This window comes from Vigna angularis, chromosome 11 (assembly GCF_016808095.1).
Source record: "Vigna angularis cultivar LongXiaoDou No.4 chromosome 11, ASM1680809v1, whole genome shotgun sequence".
Classification (NCBI taxonomy): domain Eukaryota; kingdom Viridiplantae; phylum Streptophyta; class Magnoliopsida; order Fabales; family Fabaceae; genus Vigna; species Vigna angularis.
This window is the reverse complement of record NC_068980.1, coordinates 16,834,992-16,856,090: the sequence shown is the minus strand read 5'-3', so window position 1 is coordinate 16,856,090 and position 21,099 is coordinate 16,834,992. Positions and strand designations below refer to the sequence as shown.

Sequence of the window (21,099 nt, the reverse complement as noted above, 5' to 3'; positions counted from 1 at the left end):
GACTTTTTGTTTTGGATTTGAATTTTCTTTGTAGGAATTATAGCATCTACTGATTGATGTTGGACATCATCTACTCAGGGATGCTAGGAGGAGTCAAATGACAATATCAACTGATGGATGCTGTTATGATGAGGGTGACGAATGATAGCGTTTACTGATGGATCCTATATGATTAAGCGTCTACTGATGGATGCTACTAAAGGCGTCTATTGATGGATGCCGATGAAGATGAGAAAGATTAACATCTACTGATGGATGCTCATGAGAAGGATTCACATCTACTAATGGATGCAGGAAGATTCAGATGAGAGAGCATCTACTGATGGATGCTATTGAGAGCATCTATTCATGGATGCTATTGAGAGCATCTACTGATGGATGCTATGCTACTAGACATCTATTGATGGATGTTACTGACAACATCTATTGATGGATGCCATTGGATAAGGATTTTTATGTTTTTGCTTTATTTTATTTGAATTTTGTTTTATTTTTATTTTTGCTTATGTACTTTGTTTAATGAGTTGTGTGCAATGGTTTGGTATGATGTGATAAATTGTTGTTTGTCATGAGTAATATTCTTGTGTTTGCTCTATTGTTCTATGATGCATGTTGAGCTAATGATTGTTGAGGCTTTTTAAGCATAGATGGTGGTTACTCATATTATTGTTAAAAATAGATGCATAATTTCAATTGTGATTAATATGATGGGCAGAATGTTTATCAAATTGTGGAACTTGAGTTAACTTGTGAGAGATTAGGCTCAAGAGTTTTTGATTGATTGAGTGCTATTGCTTTGGAAGCATGATTGATTTTGCCTAATTTTCTATGATTGAACCACTTACTTGCTTGTTACAAATGATCAAGGCCATGTTTTTCTTCTCCCTTAGAGCCAATGTTTATAGGTGAACCCAATAGAGATCAATGTTTTCTCTAACCTTTGCACCTTGAGCCTAAAATTGAAAAGTGGAAAAACCCTTTTTGAAATCCTTACCTTGAGTTAAGTAGAGTATGTTTTGTGGTAATGGAGAATGGTTTAAGTTTGGGGTGGTGAGAAACAGGAAAGAACTTTGTGAAATTTATCAAAGAGCATTGAGCAAAAGCAAAAGGCAAAAGAAAAAGAAAAGAGAAGAAAAGAAAGAAAAGAAAAGGTTGAGCTCAATGAAAGAAAAGTTGGGAATAAGTTGAAGATTTGGTTTCTCACATAAAAGGAGAAAGAGAGAGTATTGTTAATGTGAATAAATGAATTGTGCACTCTCTTAATTCAAGGAATTTTGCTGTCTAGAAAAACCAATTTTCTTCTTAGCCCAGCCTCAATACAAGCCTTGAAAAGTCCTTGTGATGATAGCTTGCTTGTGAGTGTGTTTGATATGTGGTTAAATGAAAGGGAAAGTTGATTCATGTGACATTGTGATGGTAGAGTGTAAGAGTGACACCTCACTATACACCTTTGAGTTTGAGTGAAATACTTTTGAGTGCTTGAGTGAAACATTGTCTTTGGTGAGGAATTGTTCCATGCACTATATGATAACATTCTTGCTTGGTTGGTTGATTATTCATGAGGTTTGCATCTATTGTGTATGTCTTGATTATGTGAGCACCATAGTTGAAGCTTGATTGGCTAAAGCATCATTATATCTTGACTAATCTTTCTATGGTGAGCATTCATGAGTGATTTACTTGTCCTAAGAGAAAAATGCTTTTTGGTGTGCTAGACCATTGTAGTATGAGTATTTGGTTTAACCCAAGTTACATTTTGCTTGAGGACAAGCAAAGTTTCAAGTTTGGGGTTGTGATAACGGTTGAAAAACCATTATTTTTATACTTAATTTTGATATTAAAAACACCCTTTTTGACTTAGAAGCTTGCTTGAACTCATGTTTTTGCTTTAGTTTTGTGAATAAGAGAGTTGAGGTTATACCTGATGATTTTATCACTGAATTCCCTTGATTGTGTAGGTTAATTGCATGATTTGAAAGAAGAGTTAAAGTACCAAATAGTTGGAATGCAAAAGTCAACTAGAATGTAGAAAAGTCAACCAGAGTGCAGAAAAGTAGGGCTGAGCGCCAGTTTGGGGCTGAGCGCCAGTTAAGTTCCGCAAAGCCACCGTTGAGCGCCAGTTTTGGGCTGAGCGCCAGTTTTGTGGGCTTGGACCGGTTTTCTATTATTTTTCTAATATATTTTGAGCTTGGACTCGTTTTCTGTTATTTTTCTGGTCTATTTAAGGACTTGGACATCTTAGGGATTGGATCTTTTGATGGCTTGAGCACAGAAACACACTTTTCACCCCTTGGGGGCAGATTTGGGGATGCGGTAGTCTCTTCTTCTCTTTCTAGGGTTTTTCTATGTCTTCCATCCTTTCATTCCATTGTTTATCTAGTTTCACCATGTCTATGGTGAACTAAACCTCCATTGTTGTTGGGGATTTATGTAACCTTTGTAAACTCTCATGTATTGAATTGATTCTTGATTATATATGCTTTACTTCATTAATTGTTAGGGTTTTTCCTATACACTCTATGCATGCTTTGTTTAACTCATTCAATTGTATGATCATTGATTTTGTCGATATGAACATTTATCGGGGAAATCTAGATCTGGGGAATCTCTCCCAAAAGTAGTATTGCCTAGACATAGGGATATGAGGGTTGGTTGCCTTTAAGCTTCTGATGACTGTCGCACCCCATACAAATTTAATGTGCATTAAGAATGCAGTATAGACTAGGAAGTGACTCCTAGGTCGTCTCTCAAGGACCAAATGTGGTTCGAGGCGTAGGTCAAACATGTAGTGGGGGGGGGGGGTTTGAAAGTGTTTTTGTGATTAGAAATGAACTAAATTAAAACTAGAAATTAAATACAACCAAACATAATTGAAAACATTGAAATAAATGAACAAAGCATGAAGACCGAACGGTCCTACAGATGACTGAACAGTTCTACATTGAGACCAAACGGCTCTAAAGCAAGTGAGAAAATTGGAAATACTGGAAGATAAAGAAGCCGAACAAAATCGACAACATAGTGAACAGAAACAGTAAACTAAACAGTCCTAAAACAAGATGTGTGAACTAAGTCAAAGGCAAAAGATAATAAATAAACACTTGGCTAAAAATGAAATGCACATTACGGCTTGGAATAAAAATTCAAATAAACAGAGCGTTAACCCATTGAAACACAAAACAACGGGAATAAAAGAAAATATGCGACCCTTGAGCTAAACATTGAAGTGTACATTATATTCATCCACTAACGCATATCCATTACGGGAATCAATGAACTAAAAATGCGTAAATCCTTTTTACAGGCCACCATGTGTGCTCTTCCTATTTCTCCAATTGAAACTCAAAGAAACCTCTCAAATGAAATTAACACTTCATGAATAAAAACGTGACAGCATGTGTCCTAGAATTGAAAACGTCACATTTCTAAAAGAAAAGGAATTGAATCTCCTTGTGCACATTAACAATTAATTATCGCTTCAATTGCTGGACTTAATCGTGAAAAAGAAATCGTTTTTCCATGTGACATTTAAAGAAATTGCGTGTGCAGTAAAAAAAATGTAAAATCAGTGGCTTCTTAAATGATGCATTCAGTTATATCAGAATATAAAAGATACTTCATAGTTCAAGCATAAATAAAGGAAAGAAAAGAGAAATCTGCTGGAGCAACCCGTGTGCACTCTGCCAGCGTGATGAAGATGAGCTTTTCCTAAAGAAATGAATGCAAGCTTCCTACTTGAATGAGGAAAAGAAATCAGTTGTAACCCTCCATCTTCAGTGTCCATGAGCTTCTTTCTTTCTCTCCACGTCAGCCTCTCCTCTCCGCCTGGCGGCTCTCAAAATGAAGGATGAATCCCCTCTTCACGTGCTGGTGGATGCTCCAAGAATGATTTACCCATGGGCCGCTTCCTCCTTTTGGACCAGCTACTGCCTCTACTGGACGTAGCACGCCAAAGTTGCTCCCCCTTTTTCCTTGCTGCACCGCCCTCTTATATTTTCTCTTTAAGTCCCAAAATGTTATCCAACAATTTCCCTACAATTAATATTGCAAATAATTAGCCTCAGATAATTCAAATTAACTAAAATAAGAATTTCTGATTAAATTAAGCACAATTAGCAAAAGTGGGAAAATACTGGACATTCAACCACAATTCCCTAATTAAATCTGGTACAATAAACTAGGTGAAGTCAAGAAAATATCGACTCATCAAAATAGACCACACTTAATCTTTTGCACTCTTGGGCAAAATGAAGACGCAAATCAAGGAATAGTTCAGAGGACATCAGGGCTATAACACAAACTCAACACACATAAAACAAAGACTCACAAGGAAACGAACATAATTACACAGTTCTCAAGGAATCTAGACAAAGAAAAGGAGTAGAAAACATCCAACACAGAATGAATAAGAGAAAGCAAATACTTATGAAATCATCCAAGCAATTCCAAGCATGGAAATTGATCAATCAGCTCAAGAGGTGAATCAAAAGTAACAAAACCTCACAGATGCACTATCAGTGTTTCTCTCAAGTGTCTAGGGTAAACATTTTGAACGCAATGTACTCAAGAAAGCAGGCAACAACAGACTTGGCAAGTCTCTAATATCAACACTCAAAACATATGCATGTTCAAATCAAAAGGTCTTTTATGGATGTAATGGGGCCAAGGACAAGGGAGGATATAATATGGATGAGAAGCTACAAACCAAAAGAAATAGAGGAGCAATGGGGAACAAGTGTAAACACAGTCAAATCGCACCCCAACCTCTAATTCAATCCTCTTCTTGACTCCATTATTCATAATTTTTTTTTATTTTTTCATGTTTCTATATTTTTTTTCATCTTGTCTCTTTTTCTTTTCTCTATTTAGGACTCAACTATAAGAGACAAGATGCACACATATTTACAAAAACAAAACAAGAAGAGGAATCAACTAGCCAATTCATCAGAATCCCAAGGGAGACCGCACTTGTTCCCAAAACACTTCCAAAGCTCCAAAACTCCCTAAAGTTAAGGTAATCATGGTTTTTCACTTAGGGTCATTGTATGAGTAATGAACGGAAACAATAAACCGAACATAATAGACAACATAGTGAACAAAAAAAGTAAACTGAACAATGCAAAAGGTAAATATCCAAACACAATTAAAGCTATTAAAAGGCAACACTTAAATTAAAAAGATTAATGCTCATTGTAGTTATCTATCCCACACATTCATCACGGAAACAACACTAAAAAGAAATGCTTGAATAGGAATAATATAGATTAGCAAGCTACTTAACCTGAACGTATACCAATATCAATAATAACCGAACACACAAAAAAATACTTCTAGGTGCAAGCTTAAAGCTAGTAAAATGAAACCCTTTGGAGCTTTCTCTTTCAGGACGTAACTATGCACACCACTTTCTCCCTAACGTGCTGCTGCCCCAAGATACATCACGGCTTGCACTCCATCCAAATGAAATCACCGTTTCCAGCTCCACGTCACGTACACCTACTCCTATAAATCCACACCTCTCTTTTCTCCAAGTAAAAATGACTTACCTCTTGTATGCACCGTTTCAACAAGAAGAATGAATTCAACGCGTGTTTTCTTCCTTTTTGAATTAGCGTGCATCCTCCATCCAGGCCGTGACACCACTCTTCTCCAGCCAAAAACGAATTAGCGCCTCTACTTTGCTTCACCGTGCCACTCTAAAGAAAGAAAAGGAAATTCGCTTCTCTCCAACGTGCAGCGTGTGCTCCCTCCATTCCCCGTGTGCTCACAAAAAGAAAAGTGAAGAAGCTTCTCGGTGGCGGCTGCTCTCCCTTTCAATTGAGAATCATATCCTCTTTTCTTAGGTGGCAGCTCCAACACGTCCCACCTCTCTCCTCGTGAAGCCCATGCCTTCCAAATTGAATCAACGCTGCTGCACCGCTCTCTTCTATGCTGCTGCTGAAATGAAAAGGGCGAAATAACAAATGCAACCAAATAAAAGAAATTAACGTTGAGCTCTCATTTTCTTTCTCCGTAATAGCTGCTTGAATAAACTTCAATTAAAAGTGCATGAAAACCAAATAAAAAGGCAATGAGTAAATTAGTAAATTGAGATTAGCATCGAGCTCTTTCTTCATCAATTACTTCAGCGCTTTCTTATATTAAGCAAAGCTAAAAATCACCCTTTCATTTCAAAAGAAAAGAAAGAGTGCTTCTAACATTCTCCATGAAAAACGTTCAAAAGCCGAGAGAAACTAGTAACAAGTGGCGGCTGGACACTTAGCACCCCCTATCTTTTAGGTTTTTTTTTTGAATAATAATAATAATAAAAACTAAACCTAAATCACTTTTGGGCCCAACATCATTTTACCAAAATTGGCCCAAAGTGCACAAGTTGGTTCAAAAAGCCTAAACTACTAAATTACAATATCATTAATTGTAAAATGTCTATATGGAGAATCTTAAATTATTTAGCATCCTTCCTAATGTCCCAGAATGTATTTCCAAAATTTTCCCTGCAATCAATAATGAAAATAATAAGCTCAGATAATTCAAATTAATTAAAATAAGAATTTCTGGTCAAATTAAGCACAATTAGGAAAAATGGAGAAATATTGGACATTCAAGCATAATTCCCTAATTAAATCTAGCACAATAAGCTAAGTGAAATCAAGAAAATATTGACTCATCAATGAGCTTCAAAACAAACAAATAGGGAAAAATATAGGCTCAAAAGGGGTTATCAAGGGATTAAAATAAGGTACGCTTATTTGGCTAGAGAGGTTTAAGAACAAAACTGCATTTGTCACTTTCAAACATGCATATCAATCAAGAATTATCAAGAAGATTCAAGCCAAGGCATATGTGTGATAACAGTTGAAAAACTGTTATTTTTATACTTAAAATTGACTTCAATTACAACCTTTATGACTTAGAAATTAGCTTGAACTCATCATTTTGTTGAATTATTGGAAATAACAGAGTTGGACCGGTTTTATGCTTGATTTCCTTATTTTTGCAGGTTTTTAGATGAAATTGATGAAAGAAGTGAAAAGGGATAGAGATGGAATCAGAAAAGGATACAGAAAGTGCAAAAGAAGAGAAACCGCAAGTACCACTCAACGCAAATTACCGCTGAGCGGCACTCGCAAAGAACCATTGGCACCGCTAAGGGGAGCAAATATGCTAAGGGGAAGAAGTGGTCATGCGTTATTACCGTTGGGCGGCACTTTTCTGGGCTTGGGCCTAATTTTTTGTATTTTTTAGAATAATATATAAGCTTTAGGACATTCTAGGGTTTGTATCTTTGGCTGGGACGAAGCAAAAACACACTCTTTCACCCCTTGGAGGAGGATTTTGGATGCTAAGATTCCTTTCTCAACTTTCTAGGGTTCTATCCTTCACTTTTCCATTGTATTTCATCTAGTTTCACAATGACTATGGTGAACTAAAATTTTTTTGTTGTTGGGGAATCAATGTAAATCCTTAGAAACTCTCTTGTATGAAATTTGGTCTTCAAGATCATTTTTATGATACATGCTTTCTTTCATTAATAGTTAGGGTTTTTCCTCTTTGCTCAAAGCATGCATTGTTTAATTCATTTGATGTCATGATTATTGGTTTTGTCGATATCGACACATACGGGGAAATCTAGATCTGGGGAATCTCTCCCAAAAGTATATTACAAACCTAGACATAGGAGTATAATGGTTGGTTGCCTTTAAGCTTCTATGCTTCAGAATTAATTGTTAGGGATGCTAGGAATTGTATGAACTCATAATTAAAGATAGGCTTTCTTCATCGAGAAATCGGGTTTAAAGTGATTTAGAAAGTGACATTAACATTAATGAAAAGAATAATGAATTCCTAAATACAAGAGAGTGGATAGGATGAAATTGATAAACCCCAACAACATATTCATCCATATATTTCAATTCACGTGTTTTGTTTCTTCTTGCCCATTGATCATCACATGCATACATATTTACTTTTGAGTCTTTTTGAAACTTACAACAATTTGTTCACAAGTCTTAATTAATCAATAAATCACATAATTGTCTAGGTCGTGAGTCCTTTAGAAGAACGATACTTGGTCTTACCATGTTTATTACTTGATACGATTCGATTACACTTGCCGAGGGTTAACAAGTTTTTGACTCCGTTTTCGGGGATTGAAGATTTGTTCATCAAGTTTTTGGTGTCGTTGCCGGGGACTCGTGGTTGTGAGATTTTTGATTATTTTTTACTTGTTGTGAATTTTGTTTTTCTGTTTTTATTTTTCTGTTTTCTGTTTTTATTTTTTGTTCTTTGTTTTTATTTTTTTATTTTTGTTGTTATTATTTTATTTTATTTTATTTTAAGTTTTTATTTTTGGGTTTTTATTTTCTGTTTTTATTTTCTATCTTCTTATCTTTTCAATTATATCTTTTGATTATTTCTTCTCTTTTCTATCTTTTTGTGCTAACAAAATTTTTCTATGGTTTTGTTTCCTTATGTATAGAGGGTAATATTCAGACTAGAAACAAAAAGATTTATGAACCTCTTCTTGAAGGCTTGGATGAAAGTAGAAGGAGGAGGAGAATTCGAACTTCAAGAGAACTATTCCCTTCTCTTGAGACACTCTTACAACCTTCACCACCAAGGTTTTACCATAGCACTAAAAATATGGCAGAGGAGAATAATGGTAGACGAACTCTTGTAGATTACACCACTTTTGTTGGCCCTCAAAATTTTAACAGTATAGCAAGGCCGAGGATCAATGTTGCAAACATGGAGGTGAAACCGACATTGATACAGTTGGTGAAAAGCAATCAGTTTAATGGGCTATCACATGAAAGCCCGTATGAACATCTCACCACCTTCAATGAAATTTGTAACACCTTGAAGATAAATGGAGTGCCAGATGAAGCAATCAAGCTTAGCTTGTTTCCTTTCTCATTGGGAAGCAATGCTAAGTTATGGTTAAATTCTTATCCAGAAGGTAGTTTTACAGAATGGGAAGCTGTGGTTGCAAAGTTTTTGAACAAGTAGTTTCCACAATCTAAAGTCAACAAATCGAAGCAAGAGATCTCTTCTTTCAGACAAGGCATGGAGGAGACATTAGGTCAAGCATGGGACATGTACAAAAGCTTTTTGAGAAACACTCCCATGCACGGTTTTGATGAAGCAGCAGTAGTTCTACTTTTCCTTGGAGGTCTTGGTTCACAAACCAAGTTGATATTAGATGCCTCAGCTGAAGGTAATATTAAATGTAAAACTCCAAAGGAAGCAACAAAATTGATAGAGAACATGGCTGCTAATGATAATGAAATGCATAGTGAAAGAGGAGCCTCTGTTCAACCGAAAGGGGTTCTGCAATTGCAGTCGAATGATGCCTTGCTTGCTCAAAATAAGATTATAACTCAACAGTTGGAGAATCTAACAAAGACACTTGCTCAATTACCGAAGGAATTAAAAACTGTTGCTCAAGTTCAACAACAGATGTGTGAACTATGTGGTGGTGACCATATTAATGGTCAATATGCTTTTCCAGTGGAGGCCCAAGAAGATGTAAATTTCATGAACAATCAATTTCCATACCGCCAAGGTAATTTCAACTAAGGATGGAAATCTCACCCAAGTATAGGCCAAGGTCAGGGACAAGTTGCGCAATCAGGACAATTTAATAGACCATAGCAACAACCATCATTATGGCAACAGATATCTACACTCACTGAAAAACATACAAAGTTGGAAGAAGCTCTTAACCAGTTTATGCAGGTAACCATCTCCAATCATAACAGCACTCAAGCAACCCTTAGAAGTTTGGAGATGCAAATCGAATAGTTAACTAAGAAGTTGGAAGAAAGGCCTGATCAGAGTTTTGGGGCTAATACTGAAGTTAACTCTAAAGAAGAGTGTAGAGTTTTAGTGAGTGTAGATGTTGAAAGAGTTGAGTTAGAGAGAAAAGAAGAGAAAGAAAAGAGAGTAGAAGAAAAAGAAAAGAGAGTAGAGAGAAAAGAACAAGAAGAGAGAGAAGAGATAAAAATTGAAGATATTCTTCCTTTTCCCACAAATTATGAGAGATTAGAGAAAGAGAGACAGTTTGGGCATTTTACAAAAATATTCAAACAATTGGAGGGTGATTTACCTTTGAAGGAGATATTGCAACAAATTGCAAATTATACAAAACCCATGGAACAAGTCTCCACAAAGAAAAGACATAGAGAAGAGGAGACAAATGATTACAAAGCGGTCAAGAAGAAGCTACTCCCTCCAAAAGAAAAAGATCTAGGAAGTTTCACCATTCCATGTGTCATAGAAAAGAAAAAGGTAAATAAAGCGCTACTTAATTTAGGGTCAAGCGTTAATTTAATGCCTTATTCTTTACTTGAACAAATGGGTGATCTTGAAGTCAAGCCTATAAAGATGAATTTGTTAATGGCGGATGGCTCTTTAAAGAATCTGTATGGTATAGCAGAGGATGTTATGGTTTGTGTTGGACAACTAAAATTCTTGGTGGACTTTGTGGTGATGGAGATGAAGGATGAAAGGGTTCCTATTATAAAGCTACATATCAAGATGTACTCATGACTAGTCCTCAAGATGCAAAGCCAAGCTTCAAAGGTAAAAATTGTTTCTTGTTTTAGGATAGGGAACAAGATCAAGATAGCAAAGGAAGGACGGTTCATGATGATTCAATGCAAGCACAACCCAAACCTAGTAAACATGTGAGATTCAAAAACAGGTTGTGGGTTGTAAAAGACTATAAGGAAGATAGAGTGATAGAAAGTGAGTCTCCACATTCAAGAAGAATCAAAGAGGTGGACCGGAAGCAACTGATGAGTTGGTGTGATGATAAAAAGATGGACACTAACATTGAAGATGGAACGTGAGCTTTACTGGGTCAAGCTAGTGACGTTAAAAGAGCGCTTTTTTGGGAGGCACCCCAGTAATTTAAGAACATTATTTTATATTGATATTGGTTGTAATTTTTTTTAAATTTTGGACATTACTTTTATGTTGAAACTTTTTGGATTAGCATCTACTGATGGATGCTAGGTGGTTAAGTATCTACTGAAGGATACTTGGTTTATTAACAGGTTTGTTACACCTACTGATGGGTGTTGGTAAGGTAAAATTGCACCTACTGATGGGTGTTGGTGGATTTTGGGTCAGGCTCACGACGTTAAACAAGCGCTACCTGGGAGGCAACCCAGTTAATTTACTTTGTCTTTATTGTTTATTTTGATTTTGCTTTAGTTGCATGGTAGGGACTGAATCTATGAATTATCTGAGAACTTAAATGCATGGAGTGAGTGAGAGGCATGAGTGGAAGGCACCTAGGGTAAGCTAGGAAGAAAGAAAGCATCTCACGCAAGTGCCGCTGAGCGGATATTTCCGTGGAGCGGTAATACTGCATAATGGTTTTTTTCGGGTTGCCCTTAGCGGGACCCGAGCCCATTAGGGTATTTGTATACCCTAGGGTGCGATTTTGGTTTTATTTTCAAATTTATTTCCTCTCACACACTCCTAAACACTTTTCTAAGAGTTCTCTACATCTTTCCCTTCATTCCCCTTTAAAAAATCTCTCTTCCACTAACTTTCTTACTAGTTTTCCAACTAAGTTTGGGGTTTGGAGAGAGCATTGTTGTTGGGGCTGAGTTCTTCATATTTGTAGAGAATTTTCTACTCATCTAGTATCTTCACCCAAGTAAGTCAAGCATTTTTCATTCTAGGGTTCTCGAAAGCATGAATTGGTATGAATTTGGATGTGCAAAGCATGATTCTTTAGGGATTTTGATTTCTATGCATGATTTGATGAATTAATTGATGATTGAACCGATTGAAATGCTTGATTTTGGTCTGGGAGTATGAAAATTGCATGTGGGTGGAGTTAGAAAGTGTAAAAATGCAATTTTTCAAAACCTGCAGAATCTCCGCTCAACGGAAATTTCCCCTGAGCGCGATTCTGCCAGACTTGGTTTTTGGCTTCTTTTTCTTGCTGGTTTGGTGCACTGGTTGCGCTGAGGGGTTCTTTTGACCCTCAGTAGTGGTTTAGCATGGATTTAGGGTGTTGTTTATGGTTTACTAATGATTAACAACATGTTTTGTGGTTTTGTAATTTGTGTTTGATGTAGGGATGACATCTTCTTCAGGCAAAAGATTGAAGACCACAACCTCCAAGGGGAAAGACAAGGAACCTGAACAACCTCATTCTAGTAGGTTCCTATCTCGCAAACATGAGAAGCATTTTAAGATTGTTCAAGATAGGAGACTCCTGATGGAGAGGAAAGCTGAAATGATACCTAACTTTGCTCCTTAGTTTGGAGAGCAACTGATGGGAAGAAACTGGAGGAGATTGGCCACATACCCTGCACCAGCCAATATAGTAGTGGTAAAGGAATTTTACACCAACGCAAGGAGGTTGGGTGACTATCCAGCTAAGGAGTACCTAGGCTATGTTAGAGGCCACGCTATTAGGTATGATCCTAACTTTATCAACAGCTTTTTGGGTACTGAATGGGTTGGAGAGCAGTGCCAGTTCGCTCTTTGTATGGAGGAAGGCACTGATTTTAATGATGTGGAGAGTGTTCTATGTGTACCTGGAGCACACTTCTAGAGGAATAGAAATGGTGCAGTGGTGAATATCAGGAGGACTGATTTGACTCCTCTTGCTAAGTATTGGATGACATTCTCCCATGCCAACATTCAGCCGTGTTCGCATGTTTCAGACATCACTCTCAGCAGGGAACTTCTCCTTTATTGTGCGCTCAGAAATATGAACATTAACAATGGCCAAGTGATTGCCAATGAAATACAAATGTGTGCCAACACAATGAACAACAAGGCACCTTTAGGGCATCCTTCCTTGATTACACATTTGTGCAAGATAGCTGGGGTGGATACTTCTGCTCCACCATTGGAGAGGCCGAGGAAATCCATTGATGAGGCTTATTATAGGCAGTATTGTGGAGGAAAGGAGGCAGCTCAGCCAATTCCACCAAAACGTCCTCGTAGAGAAAGAAAACCAGCACAGAGTCAGGCATCTGTAGAGACTTATGAGGCAGAGCCATTCCAGATGAGAGACATGTACATGTCTCTAATAGTTGCATAGATGCAGTCCATCCATAGAGGACAGGTGGCAACTGCTGAGATGATTATTGGGCTATATGATACATTTCTAACACACAGGTGGACTATGGATGATGTTCATAGTGTGGTAGATTGGCTAGAGGAGCAGACCCAGGGCAGCAGAGCTGGAGCAGCTGAAGCTTCAGCTATGGAGGAAGATGAAGATGATGATGATGATGATGCATTTGAGGATGCTGAAGATAATGAAGAGGAGGAAGATACAGATGACAACACATGTTGATGAGAAGCTGAGATAACATCTACTGATGGATGCTATCAGCACTAGAGCAAGATCTTTTCTATCTTTTGTTTTGTAATATTGAATTTATTCGCTTCTGTTTTTAGAATAGGGTTGATGTTCTCAATTTGAACTTTATCTGTTATGATGGTTTGCTTATCACTTTTTGCATGATGAGTAATGCTTGATGTGTTTTGATCTTGATTGATGTTGAGAATGTGCACATTATATGCTTATACAAGTGGTTCACAAGCCTTGTGAACAAATGCAAGATGTTATGATTGTGATTATGATGCTAAGCAAGATGTGTATGTGGAATGTGAATGAGCTTATATGTGAGATTTTGAGCTTCAGAGTTGTGATTGAATGCTATTACTTTGAAAGCATGAATGACTTTGCCCAAGTTTGATATGATTGAATCATTTGCTTGTTTGCATCATATGATCAAGGTCATTTATTGGAAACCCTTTTTGTTAGCCAAATGTATGAATTTAGCCCAATTAAAGAGAACACAATGTGTTCTATCCTTTGAACCCTTAGCCATGAACATAATTTGAAAACCCTTTTGAAAAACTTTACCTTGAGTTAAGATGAAAATATTTTGTGGTATTGATAAATGTTCAAGTTTGGGGTTGTTGGAAAATAGAAAGGGAAAATAAAAAGCATTGAGCCAAAAGTTAAGCATGTGAAAATCAAAAGAAAAAGAAAAGAAAAGCTCAATGCAAAAGAAAGTTGGGAATAATCAAGAATGGTTGTGTTTATGTGATTCTCTTAACTCAAGGGTTTTGTGATCCAGAAAAACCAATTCTTATTCTTAGCCCAACCACATTATAAGCCATTGAAAAATCCTTGTGATGATGTTTGCTTGTAAGTGTTTTTGATTATGGTTAAATGAAAGCAAAGTTAATTCATGTGAATGAGTGAATATCTCCTATACACTTGTGTGTTTGAGTGAAACACTTTATCTAGCAAGGATAGATTACATGAACACATAAAAACATCTTTGCTTAGTTAATTGATCATTCATGAAAATAACATTTGTTGGATAGTATGTGTTTGAGTGAACACTAAAAGCATGTGCACATCTTGATTGAAGTCTTGATGATGAGCTAAATTGAGTATTTACTTGTCTTGAAAGAAGGATTTTTGAATGTGGTGAACCATTGAATGGATTGGTAGAAGATTGAGTTACATCTTATTTGCTTGAGGACAAGCAAAGTTCTAAGTTTGGGGTTGTGATAACAGTTGAAAAACTGTTATTTTTATACTTAAAATTGACAACAATAACAACCTTTATGACTTAGAAATTAGCTTGAACTCATGATTTTGTTGAATTATTGGAAATAACAGAGTTGGACAGGTTTTATGCTTGATTTCCTTGTTTTTGCAGATTTTTAGATGAAATTGATGAAAGAAGTGAAAAGGGATAGAGATGGAATCAGAAAAGGACACAGAAAGTGCAAAAGAAGAGAAACCGCAAGTACCACTCAATGTAAATTACCGATGAGCGGCACTCGCAAAGAACCGTTGGCACCGCTGAGGGGAGAAAAGCCGCTGAGGGTAGAAGTGGTCACGCGTTATTACCACTAAGCGACACTTTTCTGGGCTTGGGCCTAATTTTCTGTATTTTTTAGAATAGTATATAAGCTTTAGGACGTTCTAGGGTTTGTATCTTTGGCTGGGACGAAGCAAAAACGCACTCTTTCACCCCTTGGAGGAGGATTTTGGATGCTAAGGCTCCTTTCTCAACTTTCTAGGGTTCTATCCTTCACTTTTCCATTGTATTTCATCTAGTTTCACCATGAATATGGTGAACTAAACTTATTTTGTTGTTGGGGAATCAATGTAAATCCTTAGAAACTCTCTTGTATGAAATTTGTTCTTCAAGATCCTTTTTATGATACATGCTTTCTTTCATTAATAGTTAGGGTTTTTCCTCTTTGCTCAAAGCATGCATTGTTTAACTCATTCGATGTCATGATTATTGGTTTTGTCGATATGGACACATACGGGGAAATCTAGATCTGGGGAATCTCTCCCAAAAGTATATTACAAACCTAGACATAGGAGTATGATGGTTGGTTGCCTTTAAGCTTCTGTGCTTCAGAATTAATTATTAGTTTTAATAAGTCAATAATAGGTTTTGTATTTATTTACAAGTTTGCCACCGTATTTTATATTATAATTGATTTTTAAAACTACGTTATAATACGTCTTAAACTTATTTACAAGTTTGCCACCGCATTTTATATTATAACTGATTTTCAAAACTACGTTATAATATGTCTTAAACTTATTTACAAGTTTGCCATCGCGTTTCATATTATAACTAATTTACAAAACTACGTTATAATATGTCCTATTATAATGGATAATTTTTATCCGTCATAATAGGTTCATTATAGAAAGGTCTTTTTCTACTAGTGCAACTTACATGTTATTGCAAATTATGAAAAATAATTTTCTCAAACTGTCCAACCGGACAATTCAAAATTTAATACAAACGATTACAAGATTAATCGTTTGTGTTAAATTTCAAACGGGAACTAAGTTTCACTCAATGATTTGATACTTATAATCTAACATGTCAATTATAATAACACAACTAATACATGCATATTCAAAAGCCAATAACACATGCAGACCTTAAATTCAAAAACATGCATACACAAAACCCAATAACATGCATACAAAAAAATTATCAACAAAGAAGCTAAGATTTTTAGCAGATTCCAAATGAAATTGAGGGAAATGGAGGAATGCACGACCTAAAACGTAGGCCAAAAAGAGTCAAAAACGTCGCCCAAGAACATGCAGGAAACAGCACCAAAACGCACCGAAAACGATTTTTAATCAGTTCAAATCAAAGATATTTCATCACAGAGTAATTTAATCGGATTAAAAGTAAACTTAAACAGTCCAAAAGATAGAAAACGCACTTGGAAATGGAATGTCGTAGAGAGAAATCGCGGGGAAGACGATGAACAGTGAGCGTGACTCCTTGCAGGTTCGCCATTTTAGTATAAATAGCACTAGACGTCGAGTACTGGAGGGCCCCGACGTTTATAATATTATAGACGTCGGGGCCATAACTAATTTGACGTCTTTTGGATTTAAATATTCATATGCGCGGGGGGTTTTAGACGTCCGTTGTGGGGGGGCCGGACGTCTATAATATTATAGACGTCGGGGCCCCTCTAACGGACGTTTAAGTGGCTGAAAATATAAACCCTTCAACTACCCTGTTAGCCCTTTAAACGTCCGTTGTGGGGGGGCTGGATGTCTATAATACTATAGACGTCGGGGCCCCTCTAACGGACGTTTAAGTGGCTGAAAAGTATAAACCCTTCAACTACCCTGTCAGCCCTTTAAACGTTCGTTGTGGGGGGGGGGGGGGGGGGGGCCCCCACGTCTATAATACTATAGACGTCGGGGCCCCTCTAACGAACGTTTAAGTGGCTGAAAAATATAAACCCTTAAACTACCCTATCAGCCCTTTAAACGTCCGTTGTGGGGGGGTCGGACGTCTATAATACTATAGACGTCGGGGCCCCTCTAATGGAGGTTTAAGTGGCTGAAAAGTATAAACCCTTCAACTACCCTGTCAGCCCTTTAAACGTCCGTTGTGGGGGGGCCCTGACGTCTATAATATTATAGACATCGGTAGATGAAGGGTTTATATTTTTCAGCCACTTAAAGGTCCATTAGAGGGGCCCCGATGTCTATAATATTATAGACGTCAAGGCCCCCCCACAACGGACGTCTACAATCCCACTTATTTACGGATATGCCACCGGTCAATTATTTACGTTGGTGTTTTCGTGGACGGACGTCTATTGGGTGACGTTAAAGGCTAATTTTGCACTAGTGATCTCCTTAGCACTTTATCCCTGCTTTCCATATTAACTCATTTTCTATCAAAACAAAGGGAATTAGTCATAAAATCATCAAATTCAACCTCAACTCTCTTATTCACACAACTTAATAGAAAATCATGATTCCATGCAAGTTTCTAAGCAGAAAAGGGTGCATTTAGTATTAAAATTACATCATAGATAACGATATTTTCAACCGTTATCAACTACCTCCTAAATTTAAAGATCTAGGGAGTTTCATCATCCCTTGCACCATTGGGAATCATGATATAGGGAAGACTCTAGTTGACTTAGGAGTTAGTATCAATCTAATGCCCTTATCAATGCTCAAGAAGATTGGTGGTCTGGAGGTCAAATCTACAAAAGCAATCTTGCAAATGGAAAACAGGTCCATCCAGCATCCTTATGGTGTAGTAGAAGACATGGTGGTGAAAATTGATAAAATCAAATTTCTGGTGGACTTTGTAGTGATGGAGATGGAGGAAAATGTAGAGGTACTGCTCATCCTTGGAAGGTCATTCATGAAGACAGCTAAAGTTGTCATTCATGTGGATGATGGGGTTATAACGTTGAAAGACCAAGATGAAGAGGTGACTTTCAATGTCTTTGAGTTGGGCAGCCAATACAATTAACAAAGGCTAGTCTTAAAGTTAAAGATGAAGTTCTATTAGTGACTAGTTTACCTGATAAAGTTTCAAGACGGTCAAGAGGAATCATAGTTGTTGCTTTCCAAGGCTGAAGGAAGATGATGGAGATAAGGAAGAAAGACTCATTCACCATGACTCTTTGATGGAAAATAAAGAACCCTACCTTGGAAAACCAGTGAAATTCAAGAACAGGTTATGGGTTATCAAGGATATAAAAGCAAATGGAGTTCTTGAGATTGAGGCTCCTTACTCTAGGAGAGTCAAGTTGGTGATAAGAAAGATGTTGAGATTATGTTAGTCTCATGAAAGGAAGAAGCACATCAACATTGAAAATCAAACTTGAGCTTTATTAGGTCAAACTAGTGACGTTAAAGAAGCGCTTGCTAGGAGGCAATCCAGTTTTCTAAACCTATCTTTTCAATTTATGTTTGTCTTTATGTTATTTAGAATAGGTGTTGATGTACTCAATTTGAGACTTATATATGATGCGATGAGACTTATATATGATGCGATGGTTTGATATTGATTTACATGTGATGAGTATTGCTTGATGATGCTTTGATATTGATTGATGTTGAGATGTTGCACAAGATGCTGATATACAGGTGGTTGTTCACAAACTATTTAAACAGATGCACGATGTTATGATTGTGATTATGATGCTAAGCAGGATGTGTATTTGGTGTATGTGGAACATTGAATTAGCTTATATGTGAGGTTTTGAACTCCAGAGTATTTATTGTGAATGATTGTTATTCTTTTGAAAGCATGAATGATTTTGCCCAGGTTTCTATGATTGAACTACTTGCTTGCTTGTGTCATATGATCAAGTCCATTCTTTAATTCCCCCTTTTCTTAGCCAATGTATGATTTTAGCCCAAATGAAAGAAAGCACGAAGTGTTCTACCCTTTTCGAACCTTAAGCCTTAAACAGATTATAAAAATCCTTTGTGAAAATCTTTACCTTGAGTTAAGTTGAGAATCATGGTGTGGTATTGATAAAGGTTCAAGTTTGGGGTTGATTTGGAGAACTGAAAAAGAAAGTAATGAAAAGCATTGAGCTAAGTATTGAGCAAGTATGAAAAAAGAAAAGAAAATAGAATACAAAGAAAGAAAAGCTCAATGCAAAAAGGGGAAAGTTGGGAATGAGTGAGACATACCACACAAGAAAGAACATAAAGTGGCTCAATTCTCACATAGGGTAATTGTCACAATCAAATCAACCTCTCAAACATCATAATCATCTTCCAAGCAAAGAAAAACAAGAATTTCAAACCATAAGTATCAATCAAGTGAAGTGAAAGACGAGTCTACAACCTAAACAAAATCCAGAAAGTAAGAGAAACATGCAAAACTGTATACAAGACACTACAAGAACAACCTAGAAAAGAAAAAAAAAATTTAACCAAAGAAAACACAAAACTAACAAAGGAAAATCAAAATCTCCAACAATAGACCACACTTAAACTACACAGTGTCCTCAATGTGTCACAAGCATAAGATCAGAAATCAGAATAGTCAACTGATCATTGATAAGTGCAATACAAGTGGGGAAAGGAGGAGAAGGGAAAAGACAACTCCCCTGATCATGGTGGCAGTTGCCAATTTTGGACTATCAGGGAAATGTCTTCCACCTATGGATCCAACAAGGAAGTTTTGGGGAAGAACTGCTTCATCCTCCAAATTTGATCAAGCAGGGAGATGTCCTCCACAGCTGGATCCAAGAAAAAGTTATTGTTGATGAACGGGTTCAGCCGATGCCTATTGATCTTCAAACCGTTGTGTATACTGGCACCTTTGTCTTCCACCGGTGGTGCTTGTTGGTCAATTTCATGTGTACCTTCTGCAACATGGTTAGTACAATGTGGCTCCAAAGAAATGACATGCAGAGGTATAACACCCAATCCCAATTTATCAGACTGAACCTCAATTATACCCTTAGAACATGAATCAAGTTCAAATTTAGAAGCAATATCAACAACACACTCAGATTCATATTCAGTGCATGGAGAATAAAAATTTAGATGTGATAGCAAAAAGTGGTTCTCATCATGCAGAGAGGAAGAATTAAAAACATGCTCATCAACAATATAATCATCAACATACCTATCAACAGCATAATCATGAATAGCACAATAATCAATAAAATAATCAATTTGAGGTATGTTTACCTCCACTTCCCTAAAGATTGCTGCTTATATTTGTCTGGTCCTCAAAGTTTTCATCAGGTGCAAGAGCATGGACATAGAAGGTGGGAAAGTAGATGGCATAGTGAGCACATCACTCTGGTTCCCATCTCCTAGGTCGATGGCACTGACATCATTTTCCTAATTCTGAACAGTCTGAGAATGTAGCCCTGAATCTTGAGACTGTTCCTGAGTGAGCTGCGTGGCCATTTGCCCTATCTGATCATTCAAACTCTGAATCGAGGAAGCTCTTATTTCCTGCTGGAACTCCATGTTCTCTTGTTGAAACTGCATGTTCCCTTGCTGAAACTGAAGGTTTTGCATAGCCATCTGCTCCAACAACTCCTGCAATATAGGCTCAGAAGTAGAAGGCTGAGGAGTTATTTGGGCAGACTCATAAAGCTGCAGCTGCTGTTGTTGTTGGACTGGTGGAGGCATACAAGTGCTATGGAATGGTGGTGGTTCTTGATATTGATGTTGTGGAGTACCATACCATCCCAGGTTAGGATCATTCCATCCAGGATTGTTGTTGTAACCATACTTCATAGGGAAGAATTTGTCCAGATGATGCTCAAGATCTTCCCAACTGGTGATGGATCCTGGAGGAAGACAATATTCCCAATCCTTTGATGCTTGATGAACAAATTTTCAATCCCCGAAAACGGAGTCAAAAACTTGTTAACCCTCGGCAAGTGTAACCGAATCGTATCAAGTAATAAAAAATTGGTAAGACCAAGTATCGTTTCCCAAGAGACTCACGACACTAAACAGTTATGTGATTACTCAACTAATTAAGACTCTAAAGAAAATATTTTGGGGTTTTGAATGCAAATGCAATAAAATAAACATGAATGCAATTTGATCAATTAAGGTTAATCACAAGAAAGAATGGATGAAGTTGATTATATTGTTGTTGGGGTTTAGATTTAACCTAATTTACTCTCATGCATTTATGAATTCATCTTTCTTTTCATTAATGTTAATGCCACTCTCTAAATTGTTAGCAAAAATCAAAGATGAAGTTTTGATGATGAACAAATTTGCTCAAGTCAAGATCCATA

The 21,099-nt window shown here is 36.9% G+C and overlaps 2 long non-coding RNA genes across 2 annotated transcripts in view; both read right to left on the bottom strand.

Annotated features, from left to right (window-relative positions):
* Positions 1-21,099, bottom strand: part of LOC108346992 (uncharacterized) — a 49,829-nt gene that overhangs the window by 10,665 nt on the left and 18,065 nt on the right. The gene's annotated exons all lie outside the window — the stretch shown is intronic.
* On the bottom strand, positions 3,559-6,262 carry LOC128194763 (uncharacterized). The gene is made up of 2 exons (XR_008246102.1): positions 5,364-6,262; positions 3,559-4,032 (listed from the first exon to the last, which is right to left on the bottom strand). It is a non-coding gene; the product is annotated as an uncharacterized LOC128194763 (long non-coding RNA).